The sequence below is a fragment of the Lissotriton vulgaris genome, chromosome 8 (assembly GCF_964263255.1).
Source record: "Lissotriton vulgaris chromosome 8, aLisVul1.2, whole genome shotgun sequence".
Classification (NCBI taxonomy): domain Eukaryota; kingdom Metazoa; phylum Chordata; class Amphibia; order Caudata; family Salamandridae; genus Lissotriton; species Lissotriton vulgaris.
In genome coordinates this window covers 717,099,249-717,112,531 of record NC_141696.1, presented here as the reverse complement: position 1 = coordinate 717,112,531, position 13,283 = coordinate 717,099,249, and the positions used below count along the sequence as shown (strand labels likewise).

Here is a 13,283-nt window from a genome sequence, read left to right as displayed (position 1 = left end):
GTACTGCCATTTGGTCTCCGATCCGCCCCACGGATCTTCACAAAGGTTCTTGCTCCGGTGGCAGCTTTTCTCAGAAAACAAGCTATTCAGGTGTTTCCATACCTGGACGATTGGCTGCTGAAAGCTCCATCTCTTCAAGAAGCGTCCAGTGCAGTCCGGACGTGCAAGGATCTGTTCGAGCGGCTAGGTCTTCGACTCAACAGGGAGAAATCGGTCTTATACCCATCAAGGTCAGCAAGGTTCCTAGGAGCCATCCTAAACACGGACACTTGCTTAGCCCTTCCATCGGAGGAGCGCCAGACCAAACTAATGTGTTCAGCTCGTCTTCTCCAATCTCGAAAGACACTGACAGTTCGCAAATACAAATCACTGCTCGGATCGATTTCATCTTGCATTCCTTTAGTTCCGCACTGCAGGCTCAGAATGCGCCCACTACAAGAACAACTGGACAGACAGTGGCGGCAGGTCACAGGATCCTTCGACGACAAGCTTGTCGTTACCAAAGAAATGAGAAAAGCAGGCGGCTGGTGGCTGGAAAAAGACAATCTTTCCAGGGGCCTATCGTTCCTCATTCCTCCATCTCCCCTGATTGTAACAACGGATGCTTCCATGGAAGGATGGGGAGCGGTCCTCCAGGAGCTGAAGGTCAGCGGTCACTGGAGTCCAGTGCAACGCAAGTTCCATATCAACCTCCTAGAACTTCTCGCGATCCGCTTGGCTCTTCAAGCTTTTCTTCCGAGAATTCAAAACAGGACAGTGCTGGTCCGTACGGACAACACTACGGCCATGCACTACATAAACAAACAGGGTGGCACAAGATCCTCCACCCTCTCCAAGGAAGCCCAAACGATATGGAACTGGTTGATACAAAACAACGTCTCACTCTCAGCGGAACATCTAGCGGGGACACTCAATGTCAAGGCGGACGCTTTGAGTCGTCAGAGGACAGTCTCTCACGAGTGGGAACTGGATCAGACCGTTCTGGAGGAAATCTTTGCTCGTTGGGGGACACCATCGATCGACCTGTTTGCGACTCCCCAGAACGCCAAATGCCTGTCCTTCGCAAGCAGGGTTCACCATCGGGAATCCCTCGGGAATGCGCTTTTGATTGCCTGGTCAGGCGCCTTTGTTTACGCCTTTCCTCCCATTCCTCTGATTCCGAGGTTGGTCAGCAAACTCAAGGTGGAACCGTGCAGGATGATTTTGATCGCTCCAGCATGGCCCAGACAAGTTTGGTACTCGGAGCTTCTTCTCCTCTCACAGGACCAGCCAGTTCTCCTGCAGCCTGTTCCACAGTTGCTAACAATGTCTCACGGTCAGGTTCTACATCCGGACTTGAAGTCCCTGCGATTGACAGCGTGGCTCCTGAGTTCAGAGAGTTCCAGGGGTTAGATCTCTCAAGTGAATGTAGAGACATTCTAGCTCAGGCTCGAGCCCCTAGTACCAACAAGACCTATCGTGCCAAATGGAAGAGATTCTGTGTTTGGTGCCAGAAGGAAGGTTTACACCCGTATACTTCTTCTCCACACAAGCTCTTGCCTTACATTCTTTCGCTGGCGAAATCGGGATTGGCTCCATCGTCGATAAAGGTCCATCTGGCAGCCATCTCTAGATTCAGACGATCATCTTCAGGGCCTTCCCTATGGTCGGCCAGGATCGTCAAGCAATTCCTGAAAGGTTTATTCAGGGTTTTTCCTCCAGTCCGGCCACCTCCTCCGACCTGGCACTTGAATCTAGTTTTGTCATCCCTCATGAAAGCCCCTTTTGAACCGGTGCATAAGTCTGACCTTAAGTTTCTTTCCTGGAAGGTGGCTCTTCTCTTAGCCTTGACATCGGCTCGCAGAGTAAGCGAAATCCAGGCTTTCACGATTGAGGAACCATTTCTCCAGTTTAAGAATAATGTGCTGATTCTACGGACGAATCCTAAATTTATCCCGAAAGTTCCTTCGGAATTCCACCTAAATGAACCCGTGGTCTTGAAACCATTTTTTCCAAAACCTTCTTCACCTGCGGAAAGAACTCTGCACTCTCTGGACATTCACAGATGCCTGAAATTCTATCTGGAACGCACGAAGCAGTTCAGGAAATCTTCACAGCTCTTTGTTTCCTTCAGTGCTCCACGCAAGGGTTGTGCAGTTTCTAAGGCTTGTATTTCCCGTTGGATTTCCAGTGCTATACAATTTTGTCACCAGGCGGCTGGGAAACCTCTGCAGCGAGCAGTGCGTGCTCACTCTACCAGATCCATGGCTTCATCTGCGGCGTTATTCGCAGGAGTCCCTATCAAGGACATTTGCAGGGCGGCAACGTGGAGTAGTGTCCACACCTTCACCCGCCACTATTGCCTGGATTCTTCTGTGAAGGAGGATGCAGCAGTGGGCCAAGCAGTCCTGAGGAATCTTTTCCAATAAGTCGGTGAGCTTTCCTTTCTATCCCGCCTTCCTTTGCATATTTTGTATACTGCATTATTGTCATGTTTCATGATCCTATGTGTTCTGCTGTTTTAACAGTGATGTGTCACATTTTTAGGTTCAGGTATGACAAAATATGTTTTTCTTTACTGCTAGTTACTCTGATACAAAGCATGGGAATCTATGAAAGTTCCAATACTGGGGCAAGAAAACAAGTTACTTACCTGTAACTTTGGTTCCCCAGTATTGGTAACTTTCATAGATTCCCATGCGCCCACCCACCTCCCCTGGGAAAGCTCACTCTTCTGATCTTGGTGGATAGCTGTATACAACGGCTACGAAAATCTGAGGCTCTGAGCTTCTCTCAGGAAGGTTCTATGGGGTGAGGCTGCTCTGATTGGCTGCTGCAGAAATTTGGTCTCTTTTACAAAAAGAGGTGGATAAGCTACAAAGTGAGATGAGGCCTAGGCCTATTTTTTCACTTTGTGCTTACTACTATGGTTTTTACTATGTACCGAGGCTCCCATTCCGACGACGGGGAATGATACAAAGCATGGGAATCTATGAAAGTTACCAATACTGGGGAACCAAAGTTACAGGTAAGTAACTTGTTTTCTTCACCACGCTCCTGCAACTATCACAGGTGCCACATCAAAAGCTAAGAATATTACCCATGCACCTGACACATAAACATGGAGAAATAATGCACCCAGATCCCAAACAATTGAACCTAGCGATCTGGCTCCTGAGGTCATAGAATTTGGATACTTAAATTTACCTTCAAACTGTATGGAAATCATTAAGCAAGCAAGACGTCCTACCACCACAGCATGCTATGCAGCAAAGTGGAAAAGGTTTGTTGTATACTGTAACAGTAACAACATCAACCCTCTGGACGCATCCACAAAAAATATTATTTGCTACTTACTACACTTACAGCAATGTAACCTTGCTTACACCTCCATTAGAGTACATCTTGCAGCTATAGCAGCGTACCTGCAAAACAGGCAACATCTATCCCTGTTTAGAGTGCCAGCAATAAAAGCCTTCATGGAAGGCCTCAAAAGAGTAATTCCACCAAGACTACCGCCTTCCCCGGTCTGGAATCTCAACATAGTACTCACCAGACTAATGGGACCACCTTTCGAACCTATGCATAGGTGTGAAAGACAATTCTTTACATGGAAGGTGGCCTTCCTTAAAGCCATTACCTCCCTCAGAAGAGTGAGTGAATTACAGGCGTTCACAATACAAGAACCATTCCTACAGTTACACCAAAATAAAGTGGTTCTTAGAACAAACCCAAAATTGTTGCCTAAAGTAATTTCAACATTCCACATCAATCAACCAGTGGAACTACCTGTCTTCTTTCCCAAACCACAGACGGTAGCAGAAAGGGCCCTACATACATTAGATGTCAAAAGGGCAATATTGTATTACATAGAAAGAACACAAACTTTCAGAAAAACCAAACAACTATTTGTAGCGTTTTCCCCAACACATAAGGGCAATCCTATCTCTAAAGCAGGCATTGCCAGGTGGATTGTAAAATGTATACAAATATGTTACATAAAAGCAAAAAAGACATTAACTGTTCCTCCTAGAGCTCATTCTACACGTAAACTAGGGGCATCTATGGCATTCTTAGGAAACATTCCCCTAGATGACATATGCAAAGCAGCAACTTGAGCTACACCACATACCTTCACAAAACACTACTGTGTTGATGTGCAGGCAACACAACAGGCTAGAGTGGGACAGGCTGTACTGAAGACTTTATTTCAAACTGTTGCAACAGACACTGGTGACCACCGCTAGGGAGGTAACTGCTGTATAGTCTAGTCATAAATGTACCATCTGCAGCCCATATGCCTCGAACGGAATATGCTACTTACCAGTATGCATCTGTTCTTGGCATAGAGGGCTGCAGAGTGGTACATGCCCTCCCTGCCTCCCCGGAAACCTGTGTCTGTTCCAACATTATCTTATTTAGATACACTTACATGGGCATCTCTTTCTGTATTCTATCATACTACTCCATCTAACCCTACTATGGCAAAACAATCTAAGGATGGAGCCGATGCCCATGCGCACTAGCACCCAAGGGAGGAGTCATCGGTCTCGTGACGACAAAAGACTTCTCCAAGAGAAAAACAAGTGCAATCATCCGAGCCCAACACCAGATGGCGATCTATTCATAAATGTACCACTCTGCAGCCCTCTATGCCAAGAACAGATGCATACTGGTAAGTAGCATATTCCTTATATAGCGCTTAGTACCCCTGGCGAGGCATTAAAGTGCTTTTCGGCGATTAGTATGCTGCACGCCAAAGAAGAACCTTCAGTTTGCAGCAGATTCCTGGCTCCGCTGCTATAAAACAGAGGGAGGCACGTCCCGAACCAGCAAACTGGCTCAGATGTGAACATAAGTGTATGTTTGATTTCCCTGTGGCCAACAAACGCAGAGGTGGAGAATTTTCAATCCATCTAAGCAATACTCCTTTGTTTTCATACTACCCTCGATGAACTGTCTGACAGGTCAGTATGTGGGCTGTTTTTTTAGTTGTTGGGCTGGTAGACCTGTGTTTACTGTTGATTTACCTGATATTGCCTCAGACATTCCTTCAACAAGCACAGAGGTATTCATTCTCTCCTGCCTTACAAACACCTATACAACCTGTATGTACACATCCCAAACTACGCTGAATTGCAAAATATTCATACTTTTTTAGAATTAAGTTATTCACTTGCACGGTTCACTTTTATTTTGGTTGCAGATCCTATTTTCTATCCACTCCCCATTTGATCCTGTTTTCAGACCCCTGCAGAGATGACTGCTTCTCACTGGCAGAATATTGTTTCAAATGGTAGCAGAGTGATGTGCCAAAGGCCACTGAAGTGATGTCAAACTGTCAAAAAGAAGTAATTTCTTGCAAATACCCCATGACTATAATGGACAAGAAACACTTCACTGCTAATGTAAACAAAGTTAATAGAATAATACATTTAATATAGCTCATAGGGAACTATACAAATGATTATTTTTTTACATCGTTGTGTAGGGAGACTAATATACATATCCTGCCGCAAATATAAACTAATTGTGGGAGGGGAGGGGCGTTGTCCTAACGGCTAGGGCGTCCGACCTCGAATCTTGGGAACTGGGTTCGAGTCTCGGCAATGATGCTGAACATCCTGAGATTCTGGGCAAATCACTATCTCCCCGTGCCTAACAAAAATCAGTGTGTCCTCCTGTAATGTAACTGGTGCTATGTAAAGCTCTCTGATACCCGATTCGGGTTATGTTCGCCCTATATAAAACTCTGTAAAATAACATTGTGAATTTATGTGGCATGTCAGACCAGTGGTAAAGCAAAGTTTAAATGTGATATGTATGTCTACAAAAAGTATGGTATCCCCCACTTTCCTTGTTTCTCTTCTAAAACATTTTAATAATTCCACCAAAGGAACATGCTCTGGTTGTGACAACTGGGGCTGTAGATTAAGAAAGACATTACAAACCATTCAATATAGTCAGAGCCACTGGAATTATGCGATTGTGCGACTGCTGTGTTTTTCGCATAATTATTCATTTGTTGCATTTGCAACATAATCCATAATCTGCTGCAAAATCGGCAGATTTTAACAAATAATTTTGTTTCTAGCTCAAAGCGGTTCAAAAGTTACTGAAAACGGAGTGACATGGTGGCGTGGAGTGGAAGGCCCTTTGCAAAGTTTGACTGGTCATCTTACTGTTGCTTATTACTATATTTGGGTGTTAATCTGGTACTAACGAGGTGCAACAAATACCCTAGACAGTGTTAACAAGTTTAAAAATGACAAAATATTAGTTAATCACAAAATGTGCCACATTGCGCCGCATAATTTGCCTTTTCTTGACGCATAATTTACCGAACCTTGTCACATAATTGCAGTGGCCCTGAATATAGTGTCCCAATATATTTTGTCTTTAAGCATGCTCTGGCATTACTTCTCTTCTGTGCTAACGTAACAAACTGAACCTCTTTAGGGGCCATATGTATCAAGCCTTTTGCAATCCGTTATGCGAATTTCGGCCTTAGCGAATAGCAAACAGCCTTTTTTCCGATTTTCAAATGTATGAAAAATTAGCAAAATAAGGACTCGCAAAAAAATTGCGATTCCTTATTTTGCTTAAGCATTTAAGGAATCGCAATTTTTCGATTCCTAAAATCCTATGTATGAAGCTTTTCAAAATTGCGAATTCAGGTTTAGAAATCGCCAATTACAACCAACTTGTAGTTGGTGGTAATTTGCGATTTCTTGTAAATATGCACAATTGTGCATATGTGCGGGTGGCATATGACGCACATGCATGCCCATTGGGCATGTATGTGCGCCATATGCACACACATGTAATTTTCAGGGATGCAGCAGGGTGTCCTTGAGACACCCCTGCACCCTTGAAATAATTCTCAAATTGCGATTAGCAAATTGTGAATTCGCAAATTGAGAATTATTTCCCAGTCATTTCTATGGGCCTCCTGGCCCATAGAAATGAACGGGAAATTATTCCTTATTTGCGAATTTGCAAATAAGGAATAATTGGAAATCGCAAAAAAATAGCGATTTTCTACATACATACCATTTTGCGATTTCTAAATAGCGATTCCTCAAAAATCGCTATTTAGAAATCGTAAATGGTGATGATGATACATATGGCCCTAGGTAAGGAATCTGATGCCTTAGGAGCTTTCCACAGAAATACACAATTCACTCAAAAGGAGTCACCATGAGTCAAACCAGGTCGACTCATGATGAAATATGCAAGGAACCAGCCTCCCTGCTTTGCCCTGTCGTATTTCTCTCCTTGCTGAAGATGCCACAAGAGATAATGAATGAAGAAATTGTATGGCATCTGAGCGTATAGTAGAAGTGGCTAGTCAATCTTTGAACTTTCATTTTGTTTACACTGCAGCACACCCCGGAAATCCTTTTTGATGTATTCTTTATACTATGTTCAATTCTGACCAATGTTAATGGTTCTTTTTAAATCCATCTGATACAAAATTTGCACTTGCTAACAGCCCCCATGTACCTTTGTGACCCGCTGAGGAGGTTTTCACTGTTGGACAAATACCATCCTCATTATTATCTTGAAAAGTTGACTGGTATGGCAGCACCATACCTTGATAGGATTATGTTTAATTAGTGCTGCTGGAAAACCAAGAGAGTAGTAGCTGTGTAACCAGTATATACTTAAAACAAAGATAAGTTTACTGAAATAATAGCATCCCATCCACAACTGGTGGTAGTCTTCCGTAGCTCTCCTGGCCGAGCTCTCACAACCTAGGCCAATTCAACAGTGAATAGAAAAAAAAACGCTCTAGATCAGGACCAGTGCACAATCACTCACGATGGTCGTTCATGGGCAGCTCTGTGTGCAACTGAAATATAGTCTGGTTCAGCCTGGGCTAGGATTACCCTGCCCAATGGACTTCCTCAAACTAGTGGTTTTGAAAATTCACCCTTAGAATAAGTAATATGTTATGACCCTGCTCTATGTTGACAAGATTTAGAAATCCAAAAATCTGTATGTTCCGTAAACAAAAAAGTAGAATTGCAATTTGGCATTGACTGAGATGCAAAGAATTACATCGTTGACAATGGTCACTAACATAGAAAATACACACAGTGTGGCACTATGGGAAATGATACATGCATGGGATATTTCTATTGCACAAACCTAGCCAGGACCCCACAGAGAGCTGTACGGGTTCAATTACGAGCATAAAGTCAACAAGTGATAGCAGAGGTAGCTAGTTTGTGGATGATCAATGCATTGTGATGTATGGTGTTCCTTGAGTGTGAATCCAAGTTACTTAGCATTTGGTGAAAGTTGGATTTCGAATGGGCAAGATTCAGTGTATTGAGCCAGGTTTGCACTGCCTCTTGTTTATTGTTCATGGCAAATAACAGGAATGCTGTCTTCTTTGGGTTGAGCTTCGGTTAGGCACTGGATACCCAAGTCAAGTTGATGTGCAGGCAATGTTTGAGGCATTGGATGCCTAAAGAGGAGAAGACTTTCAAGTATAATTGTGTATCATTGGGATATGGATGAATCTTGATGCTGGTGTCTGAACCAAGCAGCTCCATGTCCCAGTCGAAGATGGCAGGGGACAGTATGAAACCCTAGGGGGACTCTGCAGGTAATAGAGATCGTTTGGAACCTCTAGGTGCACATGGGAACAAACCAGAGTCAGTTGGAAAGGTAGGATAACCATGTGTAGGACAATGCTGGTGAATCCTATGTGAGACTTCAGGGTGCGTATAAGGGTTGGATGGTCGCATGTGTCAAAGGCAGGCAAGCGGTCTGGCAGTATCAGGAGGCAGGGATCATCTTCATCTGTGGGCAGGAGTGCATCATCTATAATGAGTAAGTTGGGTGTCTCTGTGGTGCAGCGTGATCTGAATCCAGAGTGGTAGTCATTCAGGATATGGTAACAATTATGATCTTGGAGTTGAACATAGACTGCTTTTGCAATGATCTTGCAGATGAACAGTAGCTGAATAATGGGCTAATAGGTTGCAGTGTAATCAAGGTCTTGAGTGTGTTGGCTGAATCTTCATGAAAAGGGGCTTTGAAAAATGATCATTACAGAATTCTATTGAAAGGTTTGGGCAAACAGATGAAGCAGAGGTTGATTGCAGTGAACTTTATGAGAGTGAGGAATAAGTGAGTCTGGGGAGTTTAAAACAGTGCTTGATTGTCTTGAAAAGTGTTCTGCTTCTGTTGGTGGCTTCATTGATAGTGGTTGGAATAATAGTTCTTTGCTTTGGCTAACATCATAAGCTGTCTGTTTTGCAGAGGGACATCAGTATTATGAAGTCATCTGAATTTCTGTTTTTCTTTCATTTTCTTTCCTGCCCGCTGATGGATTGTTTGTCAGCAAGGTCTTTAGAGTATCCGGGCGCTGAAAGCTTTGGCTTGCACTTGCATGTTTTAATTGGAGCTCGAATGTTGATACTGTTTTCTAAAATTATGTTGAAGTTCTTAAGAACGGTGTGGGTTGGATGTGGAGTTGATGGAGTGAGAGATGAGTTTGAGCACTAGGATGTCTTTGACAAGTTTTTGAAGGATTGGTTTTCTAATTTGTCTTGCCCTTAGTATGTTGGTAGGACGCTGAGCAGGGAGATGGGTATGGTGAAGTCAGAGCTATAGGTGGTTTACATTGAATTGTTGATGATGGGAAGACAAGCAAGGGTGTGGCCTTTGGAGTGCGTTGGTTGTGTGATATGATGTGTGGTGTCACTTGGTTTTTCTGAGCTTGTGTTGTCTGGGAGGTTGAAGTCACCCAAGAGGGTGGTGTGGGCAAGTCGGGTCACTGCCCCATGTCACTGTTTTTTGGAAGTGTGGAAAGTGCAGCCAAAAGATCATTCAGTAAAAATAAAATACTGTTCTTCTACACATCATTTCTTAAAATGCTTTAGTTAACTGAAAAGCACAGTGATAAAAGCATAATCTAATCAAACTTTTTTTTCCTTGACAGAGTTGTTAGGGTTGATCAGTGGAAGATGTGCATCTGCAACGCAGTGATGCTGAACGCAAGGAATTTACGGATCAGCATCAAAGGAAGCTTCTTGCTGCAGCCTTTTGAACACTATTTGCAAGCGTTAGAGCTAAATATACCCTCTAGGTCTTCCCATATGGTATGTCATAATGGCTGCTGTCCTTTTGCGGATGGTACTTATGCTGATTTCCTAAAATTGGACCCTGGAGAGGTAGTCATGTGCTTTTGAATCTGTGGGATGTAGCTGCTGTTAAGAAGCATAATTTCCCGTGTATTTCTTTTTTTAAAAAAGGTTTTATTTTAACGAAATGTAGTAATTTACTTTTATTTTTTTATGTTCTTTAATTTTCCTGATCACAAGCATCCTGCACAGGTCAAGTGCAGCATCTTATGCTGATATTCTTAGTTAATGTCCTTTTCAAGCTCTAGTATTAAGAACCTGCGCTTCAATCAGAAGCCTGCCTATTGGGCAACCCAAAAATGAACTGTTGATCGGAACGTGACTGCAGTTTTTCATCTTCCAATATTGACCAATATTGAAATGGTGCCATGGCCGTGGATACCAGGGCAACACAATCACAACTATTGTCAGTAACTGGTTCTTGATAAGTGAAATGGGGACGACCTTCTTGAAATGCACTAATAAAAAAGCTTTCATTTTCTTCCCGTGACCAAAGTTACTTCCGGAATTTTAGCAATAAGGTGAACAATCACTTGGTAATTCATTGGACAAAAGGTTTTGGCAAACACCTATGTCCTGTAGGTTTTTGTTTTTTAATTGCAGTACATAGCATGGGATTAATGATCCTTTCTCATGCCCTTTTTGGAAAGACCGGAGCTCACTACATCGATCATTAAAATGTTTTTGCAGTAAAAGGGGTACTGCAGAAATTATTAATTTGAAGGGAGAGTCCGGTTCAGGAACAAAGCGAAAATGTTACTTTGCCTATATGCGCCTGTCTGTCCTAGAATTTAATGGTGGTTGACTGATCCATAGGTATTTTTACCTGGAGATGACCAAAGGAAGATGTATCCCTTCCGCAACATCCATATGGGAACACTCTTACCGAGAATGTAACATGCATATGAAGTGCCATACAGTTTGTTCCTTTGTGTGAAATAATGCTGCTGTAATATTTCCTTGACTCTTAAGAATATTCCATTTGGCTTAGTTTAAATTACCTTGCCACAATACTATGAGGGTGACAAGGTAGAAACATTTGGATGCAAGCGAGAAGAAACAGCAACTTGGCCTCCACTGTAGTCAATCTTTTGTTGAATGTAAACCTGACACCAGTGTACAAGCTTAGGAACACAGGATCCATGTATGTATATGTTGAGATACATGGTTGTGATAAAACCTTATTTATTTTTTGGTGAATTTCAAACAAAGTACATTCCTGGTTGGTTATACAGTTAGCTTCCGGATATTACCATGCCTTCTGAATCATCTACGGGTTCTTCCAGGGTAAAGCAGATATGTGATGGTTATTTTACTGTGATAAATTGTGCCTATCTACTGTCACCTGAGATGTAATATTTTAGTATGCAGTTATTGTATGTTCAATAGATCCTTCAGTGGCATGATGTTTGTAGCATGTGTAGAGCAAGGTGAATATACTTCCATTTTCAACAGTCTGAATCTGCTGCTTCATTGTCTTTTTATTTTTAAATCACGTGAAAGCTGGTTGTCATGCTTGGTTTGCACTTGACCCAGTGAGGAATAATATAAAAAAGGTCATATTTCATTGTTGGTACTGGACAAAAGAAGAAGCAATTGTTGTCAGCAAAGTAAAACGTCAAAATAATAAAGGTTGACCACAAAACTGATGTAAAAGCAGGACCCTGCAAAATAAAGAAAAGATGTTACAGAGGGATTTGTTTACACAGAACTCATAGATATAAAATTTCCCGAAGATGTAAAGGGTACTTACAAAGGAAGACCATTAATAAATTCAACCTTTTGCCAATCCTTCGTCCAACATGTTGTACATGGACAAGCAAGGATTTCTCCTGATGAGTTTGGCAAGTAACAAGTGAAGATCTAGTGACTCTAGTGGATTTTATGTAGTGTTGCCTGTCTTGGCGTAGTGAGTGTGAGGTGAATGTACCTTATTGTCATGAGTGAGGAAAATGCATGCAGAGTGGTAGGAGCGAAGAGCGAACGTGCACAGTGTAGACCTGGGAGAGACATCATTTTGTACAGTTCTCATAGCCGCAATAAAATAACTAACATTCTGTATAAACATAGTAATGATCTATTCCCCTTAACAAGGAAGGAGAAGCATTTAGGCACAGAAAATATAAACAAGCAATACAACTATGTTCAGAAACAATACTGTGCCCTCTATGCTGCATAGAATTCCACTTATACGATCTTTCATGTGAAGTCACTGGGACACCCAAACTGCAAGTCTGTGTGTGGCAAGCAGCCGGTCCTCCATTCTCTACTTTATTCAATCTCTTCCTGAGACAAGATATAGTGTTCCGGTACAGATGAGGACGCAGGCATCCTGAATGCTTGATAAATCCAAAGATCCAATGACAGCGAACCACCAGCACCAGCCGTCCAATTGCAGATAGGGCTCCATCTCTTAGACCAATGAAATATAAATAAAGATACTACATTGACTATTCTTTTTCCAAAACTACACACATACATAGACAAAGTAAATCCCAACATTATGAGCCATTTAACCCCTACACACATCAGACAAACAAGACTCGCAACAAGGAGCAACACATATCCCTCTACAAAGGTACATGCATTTCCCATCAATACATATGAAAATATGAACACAGCAATTTAGTTTTTATGAGCACAGCATTACAATTCCTATAGCATGCAGGAATAACTCGTTTCCTCATACTCCTATGGGCAATGTGGTTACTAGCTTCAAGAGTTTCTCTTGTGTTACCATTTGCAGTCACACCCTTCTCTCATTTCACCACCTCCTCAGTCAACTTGACAAAATGGTTGTGCAGTCCATATCAACAGCCCTCTCCTGGGCAGCCCTCCCAAACCTATTTCACAACCTCCTGTAAAAACAACATCCAATTCAAAAGCATGTCTTCATTCCTTTTCAATGCTAGCAGACACAACGCCAACAGTGGTAATAAAACAGGATTCAAACTTTTATTTAGCTAGATATATTGCATATTACACTTCCTCTTGTATCATCAATAGTAGATCTTGATAAATAGTCTGCCCTCTTATTCTTCCCTCCGAGTAGGGGGTAAATGTAAAACTGGTACTGCAACAACTTTGAAGATAGAGGAGCAATCTACGGAGTATTACTCTTTACATTTTTCCCACAGAGCATAT

At 42.3% G+C, this 13,283-nt stretch overlaps 1 protein-coding gene across 10 annotated transcripts in view; it reads left to right on the top strand.

The window, feature by feature from the left end:
* Window positions 1-11,600, top strand: part of MAP7D2 (MAP7 domain containing 2) — a 514,052-nt gene extending 502,452 nt beyond the window's left edge. For all 10 annotated transcript variants that reach the window (XM_086934606.1, XM_086934603.1, XM_086934601.1 and 7 more), the window contains one exon: window positions 9,938-11,600. The gene's annotated coding sequence lies outside the window, so the exon portion shown is untranslated. The remainder of the gene's footprint in view (window positions 1-9,937) is intronic.
* The last annotated feature ends 1,683 nt before the right edge of the window (window positions 11,601-13,283 follow it).